The sequence below is a fragment of the Lycium barbarum genome, chromosome 9 (genome assembly GCF_019175385.1).
Source record: "Lycium barbarum isolate Lr01 chromosome 9, ASM1917538v2, whole genome shotgun sequence".
Classification (NCBI taxonomy): Eukaryota; Viridiplantae; Streptophyta; class Magnoliopsida; order Solanales; family Solanaceae; genus Lycium; species Lycium barbarum.
The window spans coordinates 90,227,825-90,247,219 of NC_083345.1; the positions used below are offsets into that span (position 1 = coordinate 90,227,825).

General features: G+C 40.0%; 1 pseudogene; it reads left to right on the forward strand.

Moving 5' to 3' along the window:
• Positions 1 to 573: 573 nt before the first annotated feature.
• Positions 574 to 691, forward strand: LOC132612514 (5S ribosomal RNA; annotated as a pseudogene).
• The last annotated feature ends 18,704 nt before the right edge of the window (positions 692 to 19,395 follow it).

The window sequence follows — 19,395 nt, forward strand, 5'->3', positions numbered from 1 at the left end:
CATATGGTGGAGCATTATGTTAGGTAGCTACGCCTGTGAGTGTTACTGATTATTCTAGCACTTTATCTTGGCCTTCGATAAATCAGGAGTTGCCAGGATATTCATATCCCCCAGATTCGGATGAGAGAGATGAGGAGGGCCAGACCAGTAGATGGCGAGAGGACGCTGAGGAGGATACTTCACTTTACAACCCTCTACACCAGGAGCAGGACAGGCCAGCTACAGGTATATTAGTCGTTTATTAAAACTTCTTATGCATGTACAATTATTGCAGGATATCATTAATATTGATAAATGGGAGTTTTAGAGGAATCGATAATTGAAGCACTTATGGATAACTGCGACTAAGATGTTTTGGCCACCACTAGGAAGTCTTAAATTTAGGAATGGAAGATAGTCGTGTGTGTTGATCGGTGGTTGTTATTGGAGTTCTGAAGGCTAAGTCGGCATTTGCTCGGTCAGGAGAGTAATGGACCTTTCCAATTTGGAGGGAGATGCATTACAGGAATTTTATCGGGATCCATTAGAACTTTAACTTGTTTAGGTCATGTGATAAAGGCCATGCAACAGGATGGATGCAATCAAACCAGCACTAATGCACCGGATCCCATCAGAACTCCGAAGTTAAGCGTGCTTGGGTAAGAGTAGTGCTAGGATGGGTGACCCCCCGGGAAGTGTGCTAGAAAGTCCTACGGATTCAAACATAAGAGAAGGAGAAGTAACTAGAGTAGCGTGAGGGAAATCCGCCTGAGAAACTCACGGTTGGAGGCTCTAAATTATTGCGAGAGGTAAGGCGGACCGGCATGGCTAAGATAGAGAAGACATATTATAGCTACAGAATCAGGACAAATTTAAGTAGTATCGGGGGATACCTTATAAGTAAGATGTTAAGAAAAGGTGTACACGATATCGTAAGCGTGGTTACGTTAACCAGTATGGTTGCCCCGATAATCAATGTTGCGATATTGTAAAGGTACTGATTGAACAGGGTATTGAAGTTTAAGTGGCAAGTGCTACAGGGCAAGTTGACATTATTATCTCTAAAGGATGGAGTTGGATAAGCTTGATGTAATAATATCAGGGAAAATAAGGAAGTGAGTATACAAGAGTAAGAAGATTAGGATGCCCTGAGAGAAGGAGAAGTGTGAGCAAGGGGAGTATGTTGCTAACGAGGGTCAAGTAAAGCTTCTGAGAGAGACTTTAAGACGACAGCAAAGGTAGAGAACTATGTGGACAAATTTCAAAAGTAAGAATACAGACAAAATACAATATGGTAGTGTGTGATGAAAGGACGAATGTATAGGGCCCGAAAACAGATTTTGATAGGTAGGACCGAAGGGCAGTAGCAACGAATAGGAAAATAATTTATTTTGGGAAAGAATAAGCAGGATTTTGTGCTAAAGGGGTTTCTGGCTTTTGAGAGGCACCCGGGGAGGTGAATGCATAGTTATAATAACGCGCCACAATTACCTCGGAAACGAAGTAGCCCTTCTAAAAAGATGACTTACAGATAAAGTTGATTTGCACTTCTGAAAGGATATTCTACGAACTCTAAGGCCAATGTTATAAAATGGCAAGTGGAGAAAAGTATTAGGAGTAAAGGAACTCAAAATCCCTGAGGACGAAAGTAAGAAGGGTACACTAATGGATTTGTTGAAGGAAGTTGACCAATCACCAAGAACAAGAGAGATGCTAATAAGTTAACAAAGCTGACTAGGACGCAGTATATCAGTGACATAGGATAAGAACCTCTGTAAAGAGTATAGATATTCGATCTTAAAGAAAATAATGATACATGGGGAATATTTATAAATGTGAGCTAGCCGTAGTGGCAAAAAGAAAGATGAAGGCTTGACCAAAAGTGGAAGGAAAATAGTGTACTTTGTAAGGATTTCGTGATAAGAATAAGAAGTGACAGGACACTGGAAGAATTGCGATGCATAGCTGTGAGGCAGACGAGTAGTTAAGGTGAGTTACGGGACATATGAGCTAAGCAAATAAAAGGATGAATCGTAGGAATGGATGATGTGGAATATTAATCTTTAATGGTATAATATAAACGTGAATCGAAATTGGGAACTCAGAGCAAGAAGAATTTCAAAGGTATTAAGAAGATGATTGTGGAAACATACTAGGGATGAAGGAGCGAGGTATGATCGGACACTCCATAAAGGAGCATAATGAATTCTGCTATCCCCATTAATTCATTAGCCCAAGGAATTACTAGTCATAAAAGGTATAGGTGGAAAGACAATAAAGGAGGAACCTGTAGTAGATCTAATATATATGTACAAGCATTTGATGTGATACCAGACTCCGTCTAGCAGAAGGGGAAATAGGCCAAACCATGCGATGAAAGGAATTCCGGCATTATAAAGAACTGAGAAGTGGGAGGATCGTTACGGTTGACCAGATGATTATCAAAGATGATTACTATTCAAAAGTTATTGGTGTATAAGAATAGTCTTATAAATAGGGGACGAGCAGATTTAGTCCTGAAATTAGTTATGGCATTCCCAAAGTTTTAAAGAAAGAAATGTATTAGCTTGAAGAAGCTAAAGTTTGAGATGAACTGCTATGTCGAGAACGTATCAGGAGAAAGATGAAGTGGATTATGGGGCAGGTATGGAAAAAGCATGATAAAAAAAAGTAAGGGGAATAACAAATCAGAAAGAATGATTCCCTTTGATGTGAGATATGATGTCTCTAGACCGTGGGTCGAATCGCATGTACCGGAGAAATTGGACCACATCTAAGTATGTAGTGACATATTCTGAAGGGTAATAAAGAGGATGAGAAAGGGTTGCAGGGCATCCAGACGAAGAAGAAGAATGGAATGAGTACCAAGGACAACTGAGTTACGGCGAAAGGGAATTTTAGTGCCAAAAGAAGTAAGAATCTTAGCAAATAGGGTAATTATAGGCGGTACGGCGATTTCAAAAAGAAAAAGGATATGGACTTATGGGTAGTACGATGGCAACATCGCCAAGGATCAGAAAGTATCTCACAAGTCGCCAGCAATGCCAAATGCGGGAGCGCGTATTATAGCACTATATGAACAACCACTGCGAAGAAGTGTCCAATAAAGGAAAATGATATAAGGATAGCTATAGAAAGTCAACAAAGAATTGAGGCTTATTGAATGATCAATGGTATACGGAACTCAAGAATAAGGTACTTGTGTTGGAAGGAAGTGGTAGTAAAGTGAGTGTTGCTTTAGTTCTATGACGGTAAGTACATTGCAAGATTAGTGGAGAAGAAATCGAAGGAAAAGTTTGAATATGAGTTCGGAGATATTTGGAGTATGAATTGGTTTGAACTATGAGAAATAGTTCAACATCAGTGTCACCCTACCGCGAGAAAATATTAGGTGTGTACGTATTTGAGAGACTGTGTGAGGAAATTGTTATAGTTGGGTTTGGAAGAGAATTTGAATGGATAGTCGAAGTAAGTTACTGTTAAGAGTATGTGTTCATCGGCAATAAAATACTATTGTAAAAAAAATGGATATGATGAGCTTGTGGAGACTCAAGGGGTCTTATTATCAGACCATAAAGATATGATGTGGTGCGTATGCGAGATCGATGAATATGAAAAAGAATGGCCCAAGTTGGCACCAAAGAAGCAAGCAAGGAAAAGTGTTATAGTTAACTAAGAGAGTTATCTATCAGCAAGTAAGAAGAGATACTTACAAGTCAACGGGTAACCGTAGCAGTTGCGGACCACAATTACCTTAATGGAAGGAGAATACCAGCCAAGTATGCATAAGAACAGAGGGTTATAGAATTTAGGGAATAGTGCAATAAAGAGTGAGGCTAATCAACTGATAGTATAATGATAAGATGATAGAAGTCCAGGAGAAGGGCGATCACTTCACGAAATCAATGGAAACGTCATGGATTTTCACCTATAACATTCGAGGACGAATGTTTTAAAAGGGGGGGGGGGAGAAAATGTTAGACCCCGTAGTTTTGTATGTTGAGATTCGAGCTACCTTTCAGGGGGGCATATGCGATTAAACGTGTTTATCTTATGGTTATGAGGGTTTAAGTTCATATGATAAGTTATGGAAGGATCGAAGGGCAAGAGAACCATGGAAATTACGTTTGTCGGAACTATGGAGAAAATGTGAAGGGCAATTTTGGCCCAACTTGGAGGAAGAATATCTTTTAGTATACCAGGAGTTTTGTTTTGAGGTGAAGTAAAAGCCTACAGTGAAGTTCACGAAGTCTAGTCTCCAACACAACATATCGCTCATCGATGCGGTATCGGAGCAAGGAGATACGGACGTTACAAGCTGGATTGGCAGGCTAGGAAAATGCTCTGCACGAACACCAGAAGGGCTGGGAGACAACCCAGCGCAAATGCGCTGAGAAATTTTAAGGTTGGTGCAACCCGAGCCTCATACGTTATAAAAAAGGGTTACCCCCCCCCTCCCCCTAATTTTATTCATTCAAACATCCTCTAAGCTTCTCAAATTTTCTGGAAACTTCAACCAACTTCCACACACCAAATTTTAATGCAAATCGAGTATAATCCCCAAATTCTGGGTCAGACAGCATATAGTTGAGATTATAAAATCGTATAGCGACGAGTCTTAGCTCAGCTCAAGGTGGAAAAATAAAGATATTGCAGTACCAGAGGGAGTAAGTTATGAATCTCTCCTTGTTCATATTAGTTTCGATTTATTTACGGAGGTAAAGCTATTAAACAGTCTTATAATAAGTTGGTTAGTTGAAAAAATTGGAAAACATTATGTGGGATGTTTTGAGGAACATAATGGTGTTTGTAATGATATTGTTGATATTGGTATTGTTGTTGGTTGTTCAATTATGACTTCGGGCTAGGCATATAAGATGAATATATAACATTGAGCCTAACCATAGTACGAATGGTTTAAATGTAGATTTACGAGCTTGGAAGGATAAATGTCGAATTACTAAGGAGACCAAGAGGTATGTAAGGCTAGTACCTTTCTTTCTAAAGGCATGACTCCTACTTTACGATTCCATATATGTTCTTCATAACGTCCTCGTTCCCGAAAAGCTAGAAGTTTATGATTCTCAAGGTTTTATGATATTAAAGACAAGATGTTTCAATGAGGACCATGATGATAATGATGATTCCTTTCTTGTGCATTCATATATGTTTCTGTAAGATCTTTATCCTCAAAAGCTAGAGATTCGTGACTTCAAGAGGTTCTTATGGCATTAAAGATGAGTATGCTTTATGAAGATAATGATGATGATGATGACTCTATTTCTAGAAGTTCCAAAGTTATGATTTCAATGCTAATATGAGACTAACGAGTTTCTTTCATGGTTTTCTTGAATTGCCCATTGTTGTTGATCTCACCTTATGAATTTTTCCTTCGAGGTGTGATATAGCGATGACGATTATACCATAATATAAATCGGAGGCTATCGATCTTACGTCAGTCCGATAGAGTTGTAGATTTCGCTTGGGCTCTCATGCATGATTTATAAATATGTATGTATTTTGATAACACCATGCCTATTTGGACGGGCGGTATCACACCGCGCCGCCCTATAGGCAACCGAGCAGACACACCACTGCAGTGGGCAGCTTACACTCTGGACGCGGGGGCTTGGTCGCGGGCTAATGATGATAACATCGTGCCTAAATGGCCGAGCAGCATAACACCGTACCTATATGGTCTTGCAGTTTACTTGTATGTATTTATAATTTTGTTTAAAAGAAGCTAAAGCTAGCATGCATAACATCCGCCTTAAGAGGAAATCAAATGTACAGGTTATCTCTTTATCTCATGTTATGTCCCATACTTCTCGTTATGTTGTTATTTATGCCTTACATACTCAGTACACTGTTCGTACTGACGTCCCTTCTTGTGGACGCTGCGTTCATGCCCGCAGGATCAAGTAGCCATCTAGACGATCCAGACTAGTAGGATCTCCCTTCAGTCGCAGCCGATTGGTCTGGAGCTGCAGCCTTTTGGTAGGCCATTTTTGCCATGTAGATATGTGGGTATGACAGGGTCTTGTCCTGTCTTTTCTACAGTTTATATTCCATAGAGGTCTGTAGACAGTGGTATGTAGTGGGAGCATCATATAGCTTTGTGGTCTCTTATTTTATGTACAGTACATGTAGTGGCCATGTCGGACTGCATTGTCATCCTTTGCACATGACTGTATATATGTCCAGGTGGAGTGTTTATGAGTTGTTGGGGTAGAGTTTTATCGTATAAATTTTATAGCAGATACTATATTTTGGATATAAGTTTGAAGTGGGCCACCAGGTTATTCAGTATATGGAAAGTACGAGGTTAGGGATGCTTGGTCAGTAGTGTTCAGGCACTCGTCACGGTCCATGAGTTTGGGTCGTGACAGATACGCTACGATACCATACGCTAAGAGATGATACGATACGATGGGATGCCTACCGAGGCTTGACAGGCGTTATATACACATATTTATATGTATGACCTCATGCATGCATGCACAGTGTTTACGCATATCATTAGCCCTCAGAGGCAGTTTAGTTGCACAGTATTTATGTACATCATTGACTCACAGGGAAAGTTCAAACGTACAGGTTGCATTCATTTACCCTATGTTTTCTTATGTCTCTCTTATGTTACTCTCATGCCTTACATAATCAATACTTTGTCTGTACTGACGTCTTTTTATTTGTGGACGCTGTGTTCATGCCCGCATGTAGACAGGGAAACGGTTCAGACCCATGGGCTGTCTTCTTAATGCTTGTACAGGAGCACTCCACTTGTTCTGAAGCTGCAGCCTATCTTGGTATGATTCTTTTATGTACATATGGGCATGGCAGGATCCTGTCCCGCCCTTATTATGCTATGCACTCCAGTAGAAGCTCGTAGACAGGCATGTACAGATAGATGTTTTATGGTTAGTTTTGTTCTCTTTTGTTGTATCATTACCTTTGGTAGCCTTGTAGGCTTGTACATGGGATTCAGTTTGATTGCATATGTATTTATAGATCTTTTGGGCTTGGGTCCCTTACAGATTATGAGATATATTAGGTAGCATTATGGACCACTCAATTGTGATTATGAGATGCATGTATGTTATGTGGCGCTCAGTAGGTTAGCCCCTGGTGCCCGTAATGGCCCTCCGGTTGAGTCGTGACAGTAAATTTGTCAAATAAAGTATACATTTTAGCTTTGAGGTTATCGAAATATTATATCTTAAGAATTCTAACTTTTATATAACTTAAGTAAGCACAATCTCAACCAATTCTAACTTTGAATTCTCAATAACAATTCTAACTTCAATAACTTATAGATTCTAACTTTAATATAACTTTGTACAGCACAATCTCAACCAAATAAGTAATTAAATTGAAAAGTAAACTAGTCAAATAAAGTGTACATTTTTGCACAAATTAAACATCAATAATATTACAAATGATGTTTAGCTAAGCTAGCACAAATACATTGACAATGGACATAAAATATAGTGCAATCTCAAGCAAAAAAGAAACTGAAAAGTAAACTAGTCAAATAAAGTCTACATTTTTTCACAAATTCAACATCAATAACACTACAATGATGTCTAAATATGCTAAATATACTAATACAGTAACATTGGACCTAAAATCTACAAATAACTACAACATTGAAGAAATTTAAAAGCCTTAATTTGGGTACTAACCTCAATGTTTGGGGCCAGAGAGGGGCTAGGGTGGGGTAGATGGTGACGAAGGTGGGCTGGGGTGGTTGGTGCGGTGATTTGGGGTTTGGGGGCGAGAGAGGGTTTTTCTTTTTAAGTGTTGGGGAAAGAGGGTAATGAGAAGAGAACGACCCATCTGGGTCTTGATGTAATACAAAGACCGACGGACTGAACCAACTGTTGACACCTACTATTTGACCTCCCATAATTTATTTTAATTACCCAGAGTCCTTAGATGACAAGCACAATGAATCATGCATTTTTAGAGGTCAAAATAATTTATGCAAAATTTCTTAGGTCAATATTTTTATTCCTTTAAATTGATAAAATAATTTCTATGATATTATAAGTCATTTAGGAATTAATTGGTACATTTTATGACATTTATGAGATATTTGTTAGATTTAATCAAAGAAAAGAAATTTTTAAAATAATCATTTATTTAATTGTTTAAATTGTCAAAAATCAAATGAGCAAATATACTATTCCCTTTTATCTAGAGAATTTGAGTAATTAAAAGAATTAACCATTTTCCCCCTCAATCCTTAATTTTTTGTATTGGCATAATTTGTTAAAATTATTTCTAGTATTTAATTAGGATAATTAGTCAATTAGAGGGACATTATTGAAAATTGATTTTTATTGTTTAAATAGTTATGGCCACAATTGAATTAATCAATTCATGGTTAAAGCATTGGGGTCATTTTTGCAAAATTAGTCTTTTAATGGCCTTAGTTGAAATGGTCAAATTCATTTGGGCGCAAATTAATTAAGGCCATTAATGTAATTGAACTTTAACAGACTAATTTGTCACGACCCGGCTAGGGGTCGTGACGGGTACCCGGGGCTAACCACCGAGCACCACTCGTTCTACTACACATCATGCTCATTAAACGATCTTTTATCAAATTCATACTCAAATTGTAAGAAAATCATTTTTTCTTTTGAGAACATGAATTCTTTATATTTACATAAGTCTTTCGGCCATCAAAATAATATATATACATGCATGTATAATAGCAACCTTGTGAGACCACATAACCCACACTGTGTATGTACGAGCCTCTACTGGAGTACTAGACATAAGGACGGGATAGGATCCCCACGTGCCCAAAACACGTATATGTACATAAAAGAATAATCAAGGCACCTCCGGAACAATGGAGTGCTCTTAGATCAGCTACTAGCTCTTACGAGTCTGGATCAAGATCACCTCGCTGTCTACCTGTGGGCATAAACGCAGCGTCCAAAGAAAACGGACGTCAGTACGAACATTGTACTGAGTATGAGAGGCATAAACAATAATGATACATCAATGAGATAAAGAAAGCATCAGTAAGGAGGTATAAAAGAAATAACACATGTTGTCTTACTCATAATCATCATCATATCATGTATGCATAAATGTATAAGCCCGTCCATATCGGATCGGTGTGATAATAAGTAGCCTGCGTCCAGGCCTCCTGCGTCCGGGGTACCATCTCATGCCGCCCACTAGTGGTGTCTGCCCATGCCATTCGGCCATAGTGTATAGGCTGCCCGCCTTAGTAGTGACTGCCCAGCCATATAGGCGCGGTGTTATATCGTCATCATAATATTCTCATCATAATATGCTCATCATAGTATCTCATCATGGTATGCTCATCATAATACATGCATAAAGACTCAAGGACAACTATACTTTATCGGGGTGACGTAAGGTCATGATCCCCCGATTTCATTATGGAGCATTCATTAACATTCTATGTCACCTTGAAGGGATTAGTGTATAAGGTGAGTGTGTACAACAACGACATTATTAACTTTATAGAAACATCATATCATAAACTCTAGAATCTTTAGGTTCAATCTCATCATTATCATTATTAGGCTCATAACGTATCTCTTATCTCATATAGCTATTCATGGACAAAGGCTCATAGTTTTTCCGGGACGTAGGATATCTTGAAGAGGAAGGAAAGTCATGCCATAGGATTTATGCCATTAGAAAGAAAGGACTAGCCTCACATACCTTTTACATTTAACTAATCTATCGCTTGCTTGATCTCCTCCGATGCCCACGTTTTTACCTTCAAGAGGATTCGCATTTACATTAGTTAATCGGTTATAAGAACGTGTTACTATTTCTAGGGAAAATTGGGCAGAATTTCCTTTGTTTCTACTACTTTCCCCATATTCTATATCAACTCCCAAACTTTCATAACAATATTCACAATATCGCAAACAACAATCATCATTCATCTACAGTTCCCACAATTCACCATTTTCCTTCAATTTCTCCACAATTATGGTTATAGCTCACTATCGCGTTTTCTCATATGTAATACTTATTCCATGGTCTAAATGTCATTCATAACATATTCACAATCACAATTCATCAATGATCATGACTCAATCCCAACTACTACTCAAAAATGACACTATTCACTCATTTATGACCCATTTTCTATGTCTTTCTACAATCCATGTGTTTTTAACTTTCAACACCTTTAACAATCAAGAATGATCATAAAACTCACCTTAGATGATGTATGAACAACACTTGAGTGAAGCTTCTCTTCTTGCACCAAAACCCTAACTCACTTCCTTTGAGTTTTCTTGGGGTAGATGAACTTTTATTAGGTCTCATACACTTGATTTCATGGATTTAGTGTAGTTGATCATGGTTTTACCTTGGTTTCTTATAGATTAATATTGGAGTGTGTTCTAGAGTTTTCTTGAAGTGTAGAGAAGTGAAATGAAATGAAATAAAATGAGGGAGAGAGGTCCTTATATTAAATTGAAACATGTCCCGACCAAGATATACGGGCCAACATACGGTCCGTACAATTTATACGGGCCGTATGTTTGGTCCAGAGAATGATATCCCTCTTGGCTAATTATACGGCCTAACATACGGCCAGTATAATTTATACGGTCCGCATGTTGGGCCGTATAATGCCCAGCTATCCCGATTTCATTCTCGTCGACTCGTTTGATCTCCAATCCTTATGGAACCTTCTTGGCACTTGTTTAACACCTCAATACCAATCTAAGGGATGTTATCACTCTTCTCTAAGACATCATTACACCATCATTAACTCGTCGCCCATAATTCTTACCCGACACACAACATATCCTTTGCTTTCTTTGACAAACTTCTTCCTTTACGTCAAATGTCTTTGAATCTCGATTAAGATCATCAAATGCTATTTATCACTTATCGAAACATCGTATACGTCGCGCTCTCTACTAGCCTATTCACTGTACGTTAACGGGGAATTTTCCAAGGTGTAACATTCTTCCCTCCTTTTGGAACATTCGTCCTCGAATGTTAAACGCTCGGGAATTCTGCAAAAAAATCGCCAGAGTTTCCCCTGTAATATGGCACTACTATCATGTCACAACAACCCATAATAATATTGCCTCATAGGGCCACAACACAATAGAACTATAATTTGGCCACATACGATCAAAAGCATGAAAAGTAAACATACATGCCTCATATTGTTGGCGCTTCATCTTGAACCTCTCTTGGGGGTTGGAATAAGTGCAGGTACTTGAACTTCATTCTCTCTTCTGCTTCCCAAGTCATTTCTTCCCGGTTGTTGTCTTGCCACAACACGTTAACTGAAGCTATTTCCTTATTTCGAAGTCTTCGCACTTGCCTATCCAAGATGGTAATAGGCACTTCTTCATATGCTAGCTTTTTCTGTCACTTGGACATCATCAACTAGAACAATCCTCGTAGGATCTCCAATACACTTACAGAGCATTGAGACATGAAAAACTGGGTGGACTGATTCAAGCTCTGAAGGCAAGTCCAATTCATAGGCTACATGACCCACCTTACGGATAATTCTATAGGGTCCAATGTATCAAGGACTTAACTTCCCTTTCTTGCCAAATCTCATTACCTCTTTCATTGGTGACACTTTCAAAAATACCCAATCATCAACTTGAAATTCCAAGTCTCGCTGGCGGTTGTCCGCATAAGATTTTTGGCGACTTTGGGCTGTTAACAATCGATCTCAGATCACCTTGACTTTCTCTACCGCTTGCTGAATAAATTCAGGGCCTATTAACTGTACTTCTCCTATTTCAAACCATCCAATCGGGGATCTGCACTTCCTTCCATATAAAGCTTCACGCGAAGCCATTTGGATACTGGAATGGTAACTATTGTTGTATGCAAACTCGATTAGAGGCAAATGATCATCCCAACTACCACCAAAATTCAGCACGTATGCTCGCAGCATATCCTCCAAGGTCTGAATGGTACGCTCGGCTTGCCCATCAGTTTGCGGATGAAATACCGTGCTGAGCCTTACTTGAGTACCCAAACCTTCCTGGAAAGATTTCCAGAACTTGGCTGCAAATTGTGCTCCTCTGTCCGTAATGATGGATATCGGAACACCATGGAGTCTCACAATCTCCTTGATATACAGTCTTGCATAATCTTCTGCTGAGTATGTGGTTCTAACTGGAAGAAAATGAGCTGCTTTCGTTAATCTGTGCACCATCACCCATATAGAATCATGCCTGCCTCGGGAACGGGGTAATCCTATAATAAAATCCATATTAATAGCTTCCCATTTCCAAGTAGGGATTTCTATTGCTTGCAATAATCCTCCTGGATTTTGATGTTCGACCTTTACTTGTTGGCAATTTGGACATTGGGCTACAAATTCTACTATGTCTCTCTTCATGCCATCCCACCGATATATCAATTTGAGATGGTGATACATCTTTGTTGCACCTGGGTGAATAGAGTACCGAGAATAATGGGCTTTTTCTAGAATCCGTCGGCGCAATTCTGCGATATTTGGCACACATAGCCTGCCTCGGTATCTAGGAATTCCATTTATGGAAACTTCAAATGGAGACTTATCTTTCCCATGAGATGTGTCTTTGTAATGGCACAAATAAGGATTTTCATACTAATGCTCTTTCACTTCTATATTCAGAGATGAAACTGTGGGATCATTAATGCCCTGCACTAAATCAATTACACGTACTCCAAGATTAGCTAGTTGATGGAGCTCATGAACTAATTCTTTCCTTTCCAGAGGAACTTCGCATAAACTGCCCATTGATCGGCGGCTAAGTGCATCGGCTACTACATTTGCTTTTCCGGGGTGGTACAAAATATTCACATCGATCTTTCAATAATTCTAACCACCGCTTCTGCTGCAGATTTAACTCCTTCTATTTGAAAATGTATTGAAGACTCTTGTGATCTGTGTAGATATCAACATGTACACCATACAAGTAATGTCTCCACATCTTTAAGGCATGAATAACTGCAGCTAATTCGAGGTCATGAGTTGGATAGTCCTTTTCATGTTTTCATTGATATCTCGAAGCATAATCAATGACTCTACCGTGCTGCATTTACACACATCCTAACCCAACGCCGGAAGCATCACAGTACACAACATAGCCATCTGGCCCTTCTGGAAGTGTTAAGACTGGAGCTGAGATTAATCTGTCTTTCAATTCTTGGAAGCTACGCTCACAAGCATCGTTCCATTGAAACTTAACTGACTTCTGGGTTAGCTTTGTCATTGGGGCTGAAATAGAGGAAAATCCCTCTACGAACCTTCTATAGTATCCTGCTAATCCCAGAAAGCTACGAACGTCTGTAGGCGTCGTAGACCTTGGCCAAGTCTTCACAGCTTCAATTTTCTGAGTATCAACTTGAATACCATCATCTGAAATAACATGGCCCAGAAATGTCACAGAATTCAACCAAAACTCACACTTTGAAAATTTTGCATATAATTCTCGGGCTCGAAGAATTCTAAGAACGATATGTAAATGATCTGTATGTTCTGCTTCTGTGCGAGAGTATACCAGAATATCATCAATGAATACTATCACGAATCAATCCAAGAGTGGCCTGAATACATTATTCATCAAATTCATGAACACTGCCGGAGTATTAGTCAACCCAAACGACATCACCCGGAATTCATAATGGCCATATCTTATTTCAAAAGCTATTTTAGGAATATCTTCTTCTCTAATTCTCCCTTGATGATATCCCGACCTCAAGCCTATTTTAGAGAACCATTTGGCACCCTGCAGTTGATCAAAAAATTCATCAATCCTTGGAAGAGGATATTTGTTCTTTATAGTCACCTTGTTCGATTGTCTATAATCGATGCACATTCGTAGGGATCCATCTTTATTTCTCACGAACAAGACTGGTGCTCCCCACGATGATGAATTGGGTCTAATAAACCCCTTCTCAAGCAAATCTTTCAACTGTGCCTTTAGTTCTTTCAGTTCTGCCGGAGCCATTCGATAAGGAGGAATAGAAATAGGCCTGGTGTCCGGCAACACATCGATAGAGAAGTCAATCTCTCTTTCTGGAGGAAGGCCTGGAAGTTCATCTGGAAATACATCCGGAAATTCATTCACTACCGGAACCGGTTGGAAAGCTAGCGACTTTGCTTCGGTGTCATGAACTCGGACTAAGTCATAAATATAGCCTTTGGCTATCATCTTTCTTGCCTTAAGGTAGGAAATAAACCTACCTTTCGGAGATGCTGCATTACCCTTTCATTCAAGCACGGGCTCTCCCGGAAATTGGAATCGAACTATTTTCATCCGACAATCAACATTAGCATAACATGAAGCCAACCAATCCATACCCATAATCACATCAAAATCTAGCATTTCCAGCTCAATTAAATCAGCTTTGGTCTGGCGATTGCATATCACAAGTACATAATTTTTATACACTTGTCTAGCTATCACGGGATCACCAACCGGAGTGGATACCTCAAAAGTTTTAATTGGCTCGGGTTTCACCCCAATACAACCAGCAACATATGGAGTAATATAAGAGAAAGTAGAACCCGGATCTATCAACGCTTACACATCACGGGAAAATATGGATAATGTACCTGTAACCACATCCGGGGAGGACTCAAGATCCTGTCGTCCGACTAAAGCATACACACAAGGCTGAGTGGCACCTGAAGTAGATGCTCCCCCTCTGCTTCTACCTCGACCTGCTGGAATCTGGGGAGTCTGCCCTACTGAGCGCACCGAAGATGAACCAGCCACTGATCCTGTGGGTTGAACCCCAACTCCACCACTCGTCGATGGGCAATCTCGCATCATATGCCCAACCTGGCCGCAGGCGTAGCAAGCATCTGAACCCTGGCGGCACTGTCCGGAATGTAACCTACTGCACTGACTGCATCGCGGTACTGGGGTCTCCTCTGACTATAATCTTCCCTAAACTGAGAATCTGGGGCCCTCGAACTCTGACCTTGTCCTGAACGAAAGGAGCGGTCAAATGGCCTGAATGTCTTGAATAAGTCTACCTCGATCCCCCTTTATAATCACTACCTGCCCCCATAGATCTGGCCCTCTTGCTTTGCCTCCTATCAATATCATGATCACTTCTTTGGGGTTGTTGTCGTCTCTCTAAGTTCTGGGCATGGGCTTGTATTTGGGAAATATCCATCCTTTCTTGCAACAAAGCCGTCAAACAATCCTTAAATAAATGTGGCCCTAAGCCACTCACAAAGCGATGCACTCTATCACCCATCTCGGCCACCATAGTCGGGGCATATCTAGTTAAGGAATTAAATTGAAGGCTATATTCCCGGGCACTCGTACTTTCTTGCTTCAGATTTAAGAACCTATCCGCTCTAGTTCGGCGGACCTTGGGTGGCAAATAGTGACGGATGAAAGCATCCACAAATTCTTGCCACACGAGAGGAGGCGCATTTTCTTTTCTTGATGCTAGCCAATTAGTGTACCACAATACCGCCACATCTCGGAGTCTATAAGATGCCAACTCAACAGATTCAGTCTCGGAGGCATGAATAATCCTCAATGTTCTCAGCATCTCATCAATAAAACCTTGCGGGTCTTCATCCGGCTTTGACCCGAAAAACTCCAGAGAATTCAAACTCCTAAAATCACGGGCTCTAGTACTAGCTGCCCGATCACTGGAACTCACATTCTGCCGCTGTGCCTGGGCGGCAACTAATTGTGTCAATAGATGAATGGCCTCGGTCAATTGTTGACCCGAAGCAACCGGTGGAGGAATTGAAGTTGAAGCTCCTCGTTGTTCTTCTACATTGGGCGGGGTGGAGGAAGTATTAGATAGGGCCTCATTGTGTGACTCGCCCTCTTCTACATTCATTGGTGGCTCTCTTTCTACCCGCCTTTTTGTCGTAGTCTTGCCCTTCTGGGCGGCTGTAGCTTTTCCCTTTGGCGGCATTTCTAAAATCATAACACACTATTAGGAGGGGAAAATCTTATAAGACAGCTGTATCGCATGATCTCTTTAAGATGAAAGATGGTCATTTTTCCCAAATGCCCTGTAGCCTCTTGTTTATTAGCGTGGCGCGCAACACACCATAAACAAGACTCTACTAGACACGGCTCGTAGACACTTCCTAGGACTGAACCGCCTGATACCACTTTTGTCACGACCCGGTTAGGGGCCGTGACGGGTACTCGGGGCTAACCACCAGGCACCACTCGTTCTACTACTCATCATGCTCATTAAACGATCTTTTATCAAATTCATACTCAAATTATAAGAAAATCATTTTTTCTTTTGAGAACATGAATTCTTTTATATATACATAAGCCTTTCGGCCATCAAAATAATATATATACATGCATGTATAATAACAACCTTGTGAGACCACATAACCCACACTGCGTATCTACGAGCCTCTACTAGAGTACTAGACATAAGGACGGGACAAGACCCCGTCGTGCCCAAAATACGTATATGTACACAAAAGAATAATCAAGACACCTTCGAAACAATGGAGTGCTCTCAGATCAGCTACTAGCTCCTACGAGTCTGGATCAAGATCACCTCCCTGTCTACCTGTAGGCATAAACGCAGCGTCCAAAGAAAACGGACGTCAGTAAGAATATTGTATTGAGTATGAGATTCATAAGCAATAATGATACATCAATGAGATAAAGAAAGCATCAGTAACGAGCAACTGAATATGACTGTCACTTATAAAAGAAATAACACATGCTGTCTTACTCATAATCATCATCATATCATGTATGCATAAATGTATAAGCTGACCGTCCGTATCGGATCGGTATGATAATCATTAGCCTGCGTCCAGGCCTCCCGCGTCCGGGGTACCATCCCATGCCGCCCACTAGTGGTGTCTGCCCATGCCATCCGGCCATGGTGTATACGCTGCCCGCCTTAGCGGTGACTGCGGCTGTCACGACCCAACCCCGTGGGCCGTGACTAGTGCCCTGGCTGGATACCCATACTCATTCACTTACCAAATTGACATATCAAAGACTTATTCACATTTAACATACATTATTTTGCACAGATACTAAGGACAGACGTCGTCTTAAGCGGTCACCTGTAACAGAAATATCATACAAAAGCCGGCAGGCTAGCGGAATGCACATCGCCCGAATATACATACATACACAAACATATGGACCGTTTCGGCCATAATAGCAAACGGGGCCGCTTAAGGCACAAGTCACACACATAACCGAACAAACACGACCCATGACCCACATATATGTCTACAGGCCTCTACAAACCACAACAGAAGCATATGACGGGACAGGGCCCCGCCGTACCCCAAATAGTCATATATATATATATATATACAAGAACATGTACAACAAAAGATATGTACCAAAAATATGGGCTCCGGATCAAAGGGAGCACTCCAAAGTATCGGAGTATGTATCCTACACTGGCGGGGCACCAGAACGAACATTTGTACCTGCGGGCATGAAACGCAGCCCCCAAAGAAAGGGGGTCAGTACGAAATATGTACTGAGTATGTAAAGCATGAAATATAGTAATCCAAATCATAACTGAAGTGAGAAGTACGGGAAATGGATACAGAGTTAGTATATCAAAACCTTTTCTGAAAACATAAATCATGCAAATAAAAATCATGCATAGGGCTCAGGAACGTGGTCGCCACTCCGACGCTGGCGCCACAACACATCATACTCCAGAAGGTTTCAAATCTCCGTACAATCCCCGAACATATCGTACCATCACAACATATCACAACATCAGAACACATCATATGCCATATCACATCATAACGCCGTATATAAGCGGTACCCGGCCCTATGGCGAGGAACTCGGGAACCGTAACACATCATACTGCCGAATATAACATAGTGCGCACGATAGCAAAACCGGCCCGAGACCCGGCGAACGATGTAGTAGTAGTATGCACGAGCGGAGTAGTGAGAAAATCATATGCATATAAGTAAATAGATTCCAAGACTCGATGAATAAATATATATACCGATATCAGAAAGCTCAGAAACAAGTATCGAGTCAATCAGAATTAGTATACGAAAGTTACGAGCTTTTGAAGTACAGAACCTTCTAACAACATTTCATAAACCATATTTGGAAATTCAAGTATCATTCATATTAGGTAAATTTCGAATAACATTATGGATCGAATCAAATGGAGGCTTTAGGACCATATTTACGTATCAAAATATTCATCAAAGACTTTAGTCATCTCGATTTTCTTTCAAACAACATTCGGAACCATAACAACTAGAATCTTCGAACATCATAAATACGTATCAAGCCATATGGAAGTCAAAGATATTAGCCATCCTAGTGACTCTAAGAATAGGATTTTCTTTAGAAACATACATATACGTTATTTGTTCATTTCATAAAGGTCAAGCCAAAAGAAGGAAAGGTAGGCTTTACATACCTCGATCGCTCACTAAACAAATCCTGACTCAAGTCTCGGGCTCCCCGATATCTACAATAACGTTATCAATTACCAAACATTAGCTACAAGTACTTAGAAATTCAATTCTACCTAGTACTTGTCTATAGAAATTTCGGCAGCATCTCCCCTGTAAATTCAACATCCCAGAGAATTTAACTTGGCCAAACTTATCAACAACCATACCAACAATACCAACAATCAATTTAAATTGCATTCTAACATTAGTAACCTTCTTCTCTACGTAACTTATCACATTCAATTCAACTACGTACATTCAAGCCAATATCAACGCTCACATATTCATTACTATTCCAAGATCATTCAAACACAATTCAAGAACATTTCAACCAATTTATACAATTTTCAAACAATTCCACCAACACACCTGTTACATCCAGTGTTTTCACACGTTTGGAAAGACTTGAATTATATTGGATTCTTGAGATATAAGATCAATTTGATATTTTGTTGAACATAAGAGTTATGCATGAAAGAATAGAGTCATGAAAGTGTGGGACAAGGCTAAGGGTAATTTTGGAATTTTGGAAATTAGTTTCGGGAATTACAAAATATGATTCACAAGTTATTGGGCTTGTAAAATGTGAAACAAATTGAGGCCCAAAGAGAGTAGGGGTGGCCGGCCAAGCCATTTAATTTGGCCCAAACCCACCTAGTTGATCATGTGCTAGTCATGTGATCAACTAGTATATGTTAGGATAATATCAACACAAGTCAACCATGATGATAAACAAGAACAAAAAAAAAGAGCAAGAAGATAGAGGGTTTCGGGTTTGCCATGAAAAATTGGCTAGCAAAAATCTTGTCTTAAAAATTCACTTCTTGTTGATTTCCTACTAAGTCAAGGTTCCTTTGTATCTTGGTGTAGTTGGTTTGGAGTGGGGAGCATTAGAATCTCCAAAGTGATCATATATTCAAGTGAAGGAGACTTGAGGAAAAGGTCAGAATTCATCCCTTGTCTTTGT